The sequence below is a fragment of the Glycine soja genome, chromosome 9, assembly GCF_004193775.1.
Source record: "Glycine soja cultivar W05 chromosome 9, ASM419377v2, whole genome shotgun sequence".
In the NCBI taxonomy this organism is placed as follows: Eukaryota; Viridiplantae; Streptophyta; class Magnoliopsida; order Fabales; family Fabaceae; genus Glycine; species Glycine soja.
In genome coordinates this window covers 32,049,670-32,060,633 of record NC_041010.1, presented here as the reverse complement: position 1 = coordinate 32,060,633, position 10,964 = coordinate 32,049,670, and the positions used below count along the sequence as shown (strand labels likewise).

The following is a 10,964-nucleotide window of genomic DNA, read 5'->3' as shown; positions in this document are numbered from 1 at the left end:
ACATACTGTCCCAGAGAAAATTGTCACAACAGTGCCGATTATACTGCCTTACATGAGTATTAATTTTATATTATTATAACTTTTTAATGTATTTAACTATTGTATTTTTTATTAATAAAAATGTAAGTAGTTATTATTATTATTATTATTATTATTATTATTATTATTATTATTATTTAAGATAGCATTTAATTTGTTTTTACTATCATCATTATAATAAATATTTACGACAATTTAATAAAATTATGATGATTAAAATAGTTATCATAATTACCAAAAAACATATTAGTGTTAATCAAATTTAAATTAGAATAAAAATATATTTGTGTTATTAAGTAATTTGAATTAGAAAATATAATTATTTATTTTTTTAGAATATTCTAATCATGATTGGTTACTATAATTATAATTATCTTAATTAGAATAAAAAGTATATTAGTGTTATTAATTAGAATATTCTAATAATTAGTGATTATGTAATTATTATATAATAAGAATGAATATAGTGATAACACATGAAATTTGTGACGTTTTCTTTTATATAATATAGATTATTATTATCATCATTATGATAAATATTTACAACAATTTGATAAAATCACGCTAGTAAAAAGGTTATCATAATTTTAAAAAAATAACCTTTTTTGTTTTTGTTAAACAGTAATATACACCCTCAATCCCCTTCCCCCTTTTCCTTATTTTACTGTTCATTTTTTTTTTCCTTTTCAGCTCTCTTTTTCTGCAAACGAAGAAGGGATTAAGAAATAAGTTGAGAAATTTTGATAGATATGGTGTTGTTATTCCTTTTTGTACCATATTCTGTTACTGTTGTACCTAGAGTTAAGATCAGAATAGTCTCGCTGAAAGCTACTTTGACATGCAGGTTTCAGTCTAATTGGAAAAGAATGCAGTAACAGAAATGAAAGGGAAACAGACAGAGAGTACATCCATGAATATATAAAAGGGGTGGTCCGTGTTATTGAGTATCTTTATTCTATCTTTAGACATTCATTGTCTTTGACCAACCTTATTCTAGTGAGTCCTCTGGGGCTCTTCGGAAAGGAATGTGACTCAGAGAAACCTTGGGCATAGGACGAACTCCAAAGATCCCAGGCCATGAACTCCAGTAGGCAACTATATCCTAAGGCTCTGTCATACCCGCTGCAAGAGTGTACAAACATGTATGTTCAATTTCAGTAATGAGATCTAACAACACATCCTTTTTGCAATTCCTATTCTAATTATTTGAGAATTGGGGTAATTATCATTTGAGTTTCATGTTCCCAAATCATAAAACACTATATGAGAGAACAAATGAATGCATAGATTATGATCATACATGACATTGAGATTTTCAAAACACACACATAACTGAAAAAACACTAACACAACATAATTATTAGATGAGAAAATACAAACCTGCAATAGTTGAACTATCCCATCCCATCAGAAGATTTACAAGTGTAGCAGCAATTGCAACAATCACAACCTCCATCATTTTTTCATTCTCTCTTTAATCTCCTTGCCAAAGAAAAAAAAATCCAAACTCAATCACTTCAACTCAATTTGAAAGCTTTATAACTCTTCCCAGATCTTCATCATCAGGAATGTGAAAATTCAGATTAGTGATTTTAAAAGGTAAATGGTATTAGTAAGTAAGTAACACATGCAAATAGCATGTAGACTTTATGGAAAGATTTATGCATGCAACCTAACTGTAACTTACCATCAAAAGCAGTGACAAACCCATAGATACCAAGCATAACACTAACATAAAAAAGAGACGTACCTTTTTTCTTTTTCTAATATCTCTTTAATAGGCTGATGTGCTGCAGTTACACACAAATTTTGCAGTATAAAGGCAAGCATCAAATATTGAATAATAGTAACATTAATTTCAAAGAATAAAGTAACAGGAAAAAGAACACCAACAACCCGTCAAGACATTTAAATCTGCATCTATGCTGGTGAATCTCCCTGTTGATTATTGATCATGGTTACTACAAATAATAAGTCGAATAATGCAAAAGAAAACCTATTTTTATAAAAACACTATTGTATAGTATAATACTTGAAAGAGAATAAGAGATTAAATAATGAAATTGAACTTTAATCATTTGTGACCCTCATGGAAGTACCTATTTCCTGTGCAAGTACCTATTTTGGAAATTTCATCAGTCACCTAATTTGCTTCCTATTTTGAATCTGAACAGCTTTAACTAGAGAAGAATCCCGTGACTCAACCACAAAAATAAAATAAAAAGAGAGGGGAAATTATTACTTTGGGATCATTCCTTGCGATACCAAAATAATCTGCAACACCCAGGAGAAACATCTTGACCCAGAATCCATGCCTCTTTCGGCCACTGCACACCATAGTAAAAACAAATGTCACAGGAACAAAGTTTAGAGTAGGGTTTTCAATCAACAAAAAGAAAGTAGTGATATCATTGAATCTCTCTTGTTGGAAGATCATCAAAAGGATCCATTGAGGCAACTAATTAGATGGAATACAGTTGTATGCCGCAAGCCCAAATCTGGAAACAACAGAAAAATTGTCTCGTAACTGCAAACTTGGAATTTAGATTATGATAGCAATTTGACATTCATAGAAGAAGTAGTTAAACTTAGAAAATAGTTTATTAATCATCTATATAAAAATATGAAGGTCTTCATCAACAGTCAATGCTTTTTCCATCATAATTTAGTAAAACCAAATACCCTATACTTGAGGGTACTCCACCCAAGGGGCCCAAACAAATTGACATATACACACAATATCATAGGGAGTAATGAAACAAACATGCATAACAACAAAAGGGGAAAAACTTGCCTGCTGGATGCTTCTTCGTCGATAGCCCAGAAAAATAAAAAGGAACCAGAAATAGAGTTGAAAAATCAGTAAGAAAAAATAATTATTATTAAGAAGAAAACATGCATAACAACAAAAATAAAATCAAAACTTAAACACTGTTTTAATAAAATCAAAAGAGAAGAACCTCTATCTTCCTTTTAACTTCTCCGACAACTTCTTTGCCAAAGTCGTCGTTGTTACTGTAGCCTGTTCCAAAAATAAAACCACAAAAAATCAGACAAATCAAAGAAAAAGAACCGCAGGAAAACAACAACAGCCCCACCAAACACAGACATGCACAACAGTCCCACCTTGAACTACAGAAGCAACGAAAGAGGAAGAAGAAACACGAAACAAAAAACTATGAATCACCAAATAAACACGCATAACAGAAAAGAAAAGTTAAACCATGACCCTGAAAAAAAGATGCACAACAGCAAAAGTAAAACCTTTATTCGAACAGAAATTTCAAAACTCAGCAGAAAACAAAAGCATAAACTCGAAGTGAAGATGAAACAGATATACCACAAAAATGAAGAAGAAACAAAGCAAACGGGGGAAGCAAAATGATGAAGAAAGAAAGCTTGCTGAGGAAATGACGTAATCAAAGGCAATAACTTTCAAGTTGGTGAGAAGACTGCAGAAGAAGAAGAAGACACGTGGGTGAAGATTGGATTACTCAGCAAACACATGTCACAACCAAAACACTCTCAACTGGGCACCCAAAATGATCAAAAATCCAATAAAAGGGACACATGGCAACATTTTAAGCTGGGATACAATAGTATTTTTCCTATACTCCTCTTTTTTATGGTGAATAAAAGGAGTTAGATCTTTTTCATTTCTACTACTCGTCCATGTATTTTTTTGTTGTTCTTTTGTTTCTTTTTCAACTATTTTTTATCTTCTGTGCTAATTTAATTGATTGTTACGTTCAAGAAATAAATTAGTTTAAGCTGATAAAAGTTTTATAATTTAAAATAAGCTGATTTTTATTTATATACTTTTTTATGTTTTTATATATACACTACTCTCTTTTATTGATACTCTATACATTAAATTGTAAAAATTATTTTAATTATTTTATAAGCTATGCTAAAAAAAATTATGATTAATTAATGATAAAAAACTTTAATAAAAATCAATCTTTTGAATGAGTTTTCATATAAATTTATATACATTTAGTCTTTGGATTTGGATAAAAAGGAAATCTTTGGATTTATTAGTAAATTATATTATTTTTTTATATTTATATATTTTTTTAAAATAAATATGAATGACTTATAAACTTATGATACTTTTATTTTTTTAAACTAAAATTTAATAAATGAATAATATTTGTACCAATTATATTGTTATTTAATAAAAAATTATCATATATAAAAAATTTATTAATTTTTATAATAATTATTTTATAAGTTAAATTGAAAAAAATTAACATTGATAAGCATGAATTGGCACTGTGTCTGATTTTGCTGCCAGCTTTTCGTTTTGGCTAAATTTGTTTTTAAAAAAATGAAATAAGGAGATGAAGTCAAGAGGAAAAAGCTGGTTGCTGATGTCTCAGTTGAAAGCAAAATGAAAATACCAAAACACCAAAAAAATGGCACGTGTCAGGCAATAAAAGAGGGTCGGGCCATAAACTCTGTCCACTAAGATTCCGGAAATGCATTCTTTCCCAAGCAACATGGCACAACCAAGAGTGGGAATTGGACACTCAAAATGACCAAAAAACTAATAAATTGGACACATGTCATCAGCTGAAGCATGGACACACCAGTAATTTTTCTGGGGTTCTCTTTTATAATATAGTAGATAGTAGATAGCAGATTAGATTATATTTTCATTCTCGTTTTTTACTTGATTCAAATGAAAAAAAAGATAGTGTTCCCTTTATAATGTAAAATATAATGGCCGATTTGTTTAAACTGAAAAAATAATTTTAAAATAAATGTTGTTTGATAAATAGATAGGATTTATTAACAATTTTCAACTTCTAGGATGAATTATATATATTTAATACCGTAAAATATTTGATAATAATTGCTTACTTAATGACTAATTGATTGATCATTGGGGCATTAGCAATGAGTTGCATGTCAATTTTATTCAATATTATTTTATAAAAAAATTATTGTTGTGTAGTCTTAGTTTTTTTTTTTTAATCTATAATTGCGGTAGAATGTGGTTTCCTTGGTTATAGCTAACAACCATCCATGTCCAAAAAATGAATTGTCTTTTAACGGAGTTGAATGAACCATTTCATTTATTTTAATATTTTTTTAACCGAAATAATATATCTATGAATGACTTTCATTTAATGTTGATTTGAAAGAGATATATTGACGATTTTGGTTTAAAACTAGATGTTTACCCTAATTTGGGGACTATTGGATGCATGGATTTTTTTACCTGTTTAGAATGGTAGAGCTACTTGTGTTGTATGTAGTTTACACCAACCGATTTGCAATTTTTCAAGAAATTAGTATTTTAATTTATTATTTTATTATATCAAGCTGAATGTGTTGATTATTTTTTTTCATTTAATCAATATATTTTTCTTTTGGAATTTTTTTTTGGCGTCAATGACTTATTATAATTTTATTTTGATTAATTAATATTTTAGTTTTTTTTTTGAAGTTTTATTAAGTTTATCAAAAAAATTATAAATTGTAAAATAATGATATATGTTTTAGAGATTTATATAAGGCAAAACTCATGCTGAATACTTGCAAAACACATTTAATGTCATTTCCCATGATAAGATTTTTAGATAGAAAAATTGCTAATTATTTTTAAACTTTTCTCTTTCTCTCCTACTCTCAGGTTCATAGGTAAGATTGTGTTACGTGATTGCTCCCTTACTCACATGTACGTTTCATTGTTCATGTTAGTTGTGATTTTTTTTTATTTTAATTGCTCGAAATTTTGTATTTTAAATGTGTTAAGTATACTTGTGATTGTGGTCATATTATTTATATTCCATGCTTTGCTCATTTAGAAAGTCAAACATTATATGTATGTGATTTTTTTCACCTAAAACATGACCAAAATTGTTGCTACTAATAATAGAGATCACTTTAAGATTATGCATGTGATTCATAAATGTTCGTATTTTTTTTATTAAATATACAGAACATGAACTATATTCTTTTGAGTCATTGTAGGATGTACGATGTTATAGTGGTAGAAGCGACTCGAAAGAGTATTTTGTCAAGGGGGTTGAAGAGTTTGTAAGCAAAGCTAGTCAACAAGATTGTTATCACAATGATAGGGGATTAGATGTCCTTGTGTTAAATACGATTGTACCACTATTAGAAAATACACTTTTAACATCGGTTATTTAGAACATTCTACATCGATTCTAAAACCGATGTTGAAAGTGCCGATGTTGAATGTATCAATGTTAACATCGGTTTTGGAGAACCGATGTTAACATGTATATGACAACATCGGTTCTCTAAATAGCCAATGTTAAACACAATGAACAACAACAAAAAAGGTGTACGCATGATGAACGTTGACATCGGTTTTCCAATAAAACCGATGTTAATATGTTATATTAACATCTGTTTTTTAGAAAAACCGATGTTAATGTAATACATTAATATCGGTTTCCTACGATAACCGATGTTAATATATTCCATTAACATAAGTTTTGCTAGAAAATCGATGTCAACGTTGATGATGCATACATTTATTTGGTGTAGTTCTTTGTGTATAACGTCGGTTATGTGTACATAACCGATGTTAATATTCAAATGTTCACATCGGTTATTTATAATAACCGATGTTAATGTACAAGAGTTGACATCGGTTACCTACAGATAACCGATGTTAAAATACAAACGCTGACATCGGTTATATACAAATAACCGATGTTAATATACAAACGTTAACATCGGTTTTTTATTACAACCGATGTTAAGGTTCATATCGACATCGGTTTTTGTAAATAACCGATGTTGTTTATGATATTAACATCGGTTTTTGTCAATAACCGATGTTTTTTTCAAGTATTTTTTTATATATACTTTCTGTTTTTACAGTAAACCCAAAATTGTACCTGTCAAATGCAATTTCAGACCCAATTCACAGCAAATAAACATTTTATTCTGCTTTCAAGCAGTTTTAATGATAATAAACATCAAATAATTGATTTATCATAAAGAACAATCATCAAATGAATTCAATGTTCATGTTACATAGAAAATGTAAAAAATGTTAAACCAAAGTAAACTAAAGCTAAAGATAATGTCTCTAAATCCTAGGCCTGATCTCTAACTCGGAGATAAAACTGTGCCCACTGGATCCGCAATGCTTTTAATCTCTCTGGCTCCAATGGTCTAGGATCGTTAAAATACTGCATGATGAAATAAATCATAATAAGTTAATAATGTAATACAAATTATAAATAAATCGATTTTGCTTGAAATAAACTTACCGCTTCCCAATTATTCCTAAAAGTTCCTAAAATGATGGTGGACATCCAGTGCATCACATAGTAGCCGCACCTAGTACTTCCTTTTTGTCTATTACACTAAATACATAATGAAATTTGGATATTAATTAAACAACTAGTGTACAGACACAAAGAAATATATATAAGTGGAAGTTTTATGTAAATGGCGTACCTTGATGACAATCCACCTAGCAGAAGCCTTTGATTTAGGCTGTAGAGCATCATCAAGACCCTTGATAGCACTGTTCCATATGAGTAACAATTAAAAACTGGTGTTGTACGTTGAGGTATTACAATGCAAATGTATTGAAAAGAACACTAACCTATTAATAATCCCCTTAAGGTAGTTGTCTGGCCTGTTATGCAATGAACAAAACCAGACAACTAGGTGTTCCTTGGGCAGGATGACCACTATCTGCCAGTGTTCGCTGCAGTGGAACCTAAAATGGGTTAGTACATTAGTAAACATTAATTAAATTTAGTTATTTTGTGACTTACCCATTTAGGTAGGGTCCAAGATAAACATCGCGTTGTGAACTCTGCATCCAACTCTTTATGTAACTTTCAGACTCAAACTGCGATTGCCCAGACCTCTGAATGGACTGTGGCTCGAGGAATCCATAGATATCATAATTCCCCACTCGCATACATGTTTCAGTGAGATGCCTATTTATGTTAAGTCAAAGTTAAATATTTATGAATCGAAAGCCATAACTTAGGTAATTAAAAGCCTTTTATATAAAGACTTACATAATCCACAACTGTAACACTGATATGCTGAGACATTGACCACCGTGTGCGATTTCGGAGAGGTCTTTGTGCTTTATGTAGAGGGGGGAATCTGGATTAAAGACCCCGAACACGGTGGCATCCCATCTAACCTACTAAGGCCTCAAGAAAAGCTCTAGGATGGTCAATTCCATCAGATAAAGCGGATCATCGACCTCCGGATCGGGCTTTGGAGGTGGTTTTACCGGAGACACAACTACCTATTCATGAAACAAAGTTAAATAGCCTAATTTGAGGCACAGTTAATGAATTAATTTAAAAAGAAGAAACCTATAGTAAGGACAATAAGTACCTACTGTGATAAAGACTTGACCAGATGTGTTGGCCAAACAAGAGTTGAAAGGAAAGATATTGAGCTGGTAGACGAGGAAGAAGCACAGATTGGTGCTGATCGTTCTAGTGCAACCTCTAATAAATCTGAGATTTATAACGAGGAAGCACGGAATGCAGCACAGAAGCATAAACCAAAGAGGGTAGAGAGTGTCAATGCTGATGCAGAAGCCTTTGGTGATCACTGAAAAATTCTAATTGCTTTATGCATTCTGAAGCTGAAGCACTAGAACATACGAAGAAAAGAGATACAGACCATCAAAGTGTGTCATTGGAGAATAAGATAGGAGATTCAACTGTGTTGAAGATAGGAGATTCGGCTAAAGTTGTGATAAAACAAGACATGAAGGGAAGAAAGCATAAATATGAGTTTAACAACAATAAACGTAAGAAGACAGAGAAGAAAAGAGTGGTGGATGATGAAACTGGCGACAAACATGAGCTGTATCAAGTCCTAAGGATAACATCTAAAACCAAAAACCGATGCCTCAATCAAAGAAAAATGTAGCTGTCACTTACTTGCTTTGGTGACCTCTGTCTCTGCAGAAAATTACATTAGAAGATGTTAATCAATTCTCCTTCATCATGATCATTTCGATTAGCATGAACGTCGTCAGCTTCTTCTTCTCCGACAACGTTAGGAGTGATTTGAGCGGTCAAAGGACTAACATAGGTGTCCATGTATGAATCATCATCTTCTACATTAACACCAATTGTTTTGCCCTGCAGAACCACGTACCACCTTTCATCACAAGGGTCTTGCACGTAAAATACTTGTCTAGCTTGTTCTGCCATGATAAAAGGGTCATTGTGGTAACCAAGTTTCTTTAGGTCTACTAGCGTAAATCCTATATCATTGGTGCGCACACCGGTGTTGCTGTCAACCCATTTACATTTGAAAACACATACCATAAATTTCACATACTTAAGCTCCCAAATTTCATCAATGAACCCAAAGTAAGGGATGAAAGCTACACAGGGATTGGCATCATTGACACTTGCGAAGTGTTGAGATGCAGCCCTTAGGGTGACCCCACTGTTCTGCATTGTACTTTTGTCATCTTGTGCTTTTGTGTAAAATGAATACCTATTTATGTCGTATCCTTGCCAGGTTATAACATTTCTTTTAGGCCCATCTGCTAGCTTTCTTAATGTTTCTGAAGCATTCTCATCTGTAAAGATTTTATCTTTAAACCAATCACAGAAAGTCTTGTTATGCTTTTTCAACACTCAATTCTTTGACATTTTCGGATTATTCTGTTTGACTAAAGCTTCATGCTTAACTATGTATGGTAAAACTTCATTACTGTTGTTCAAGACATACAAGTGAGCTTGTAACAAATCTTCTACACTTGGAGTGATCACATGAAGTCCTCTTGAACCCTTACCACCCACTCTGTTATCATGCCGAGACTCAGGAAGCCCAACAGGTTTAGCCTTCTCTAAGTATTCTGAACAAAATTCAATGGCTTCTTCTGCAATGTACCTCTCAACAATAGATGCTTCTGAACGATATAGATTCTGTGTATACCCTTTTAAGATCTTCATGTATCGCTCAACCGGGAACATCCATCGTAGATAAACAGGACCACAACATTTGATTTCTCTGACCAGATCCACAATCAAGTGAATCATGATGTCAAAGAAAGCAGGGGGAAAATACATCTCCAACTGGCACAGTATAATTGCGGCCTCATTTTCCAGCTCATCAAACTTGACTGGATCAATGACTTTGCTACATATAGCATGGAAGAAAAAGCACAGACGAGTTATCGCTAACCTGACTTTGTTTGGCAAGATGTCTCGTATAGCCACGGCTAACAATTGTTGCATGAGCACATGACAATCGTGAGACTTTAACCCTGCCAGCTTAAGCTCCTTCAACTGCACAAGGATCTTAATATTTGAAGAGTATCCTTGTGGAACCTTCACCTGACAAAGACACTAACAAAAACTTTTCTTCTCCTTCTTGGACAATGTATGGCAGGCTGGGGGCAGGTAAATTTTCTTCCCATCAGACCTTGGATGCAATTGTGATCGTATACCCATATTAGCTAGATCTTGACGGGTATTCAAGTCATTCTTCGTCTTGCCTTGAATGTTAAGGAGCGTCCCAATCACACTGTCACAAACATTTTTCTCCACATGCATAACATCAATACAATGTCTAACGTCAAGATCACACCAGTACGGAAGATCAAAGAAAATAGACCTCTTCTTCCATATGCAACTCTGACTTTTATACTTCTTTTGGGTCTTCCCAAATACAGTATTCAAGTGTCGAACCCGCTGATATACCTGCTCACCAGTCAATGGTATCGACGCAATATCATGCTCTTGACTTCCATTAAAAGCTTTTTTCAGTCGTCTGTAAGGATGATTGGGTGTTAGAAAGCGGTGATGCCTACTGTACACTGTTTTTCTGCCATGTTTAAGTTGTATGTAACTTGTGTTTTCTTCACAGATGGGGTATGCATGATGACCCTTAACACTGTAACCGCTGAGATTCCTGTATGCTGGAAAGTCATT

At 32.4% G+C, this 10,964-nt stretch overlaps 1 long non-coding RNA gene across 4 annotated transcripts; it reads right to left on the bottom strand.

Moving 5' to 3' along the window:
- Positions 1-861: 861 nt before the first annotated feature.
- On the bottom strand, positions 862-3,402 carry LOC114367500. Of its 4 annotated transcripts, none has more exons than XR_003657228.1 (3): positions 2,282-3,402; positions 1,420-1,977; positions 862-1,161 (listed from the first exon to the last, which is right to left on the bottom strand). It is a non-coding gene; the product is annotated as an uncharacterized LOC114367500 (long non-coding RNA). The 4 variants fall into 4 exon arrangements; XR_003657227.1 differs by having other exon boundaries at positions 1,420-1,521; positions 1,790-3,395; XR_003657229.1 differs by having other exon boundaries at positions 1,420-1,518; positions 1,790-3,395.
- Positions 3,403-10,964: the final 7,562 nt, after the last annotated feature.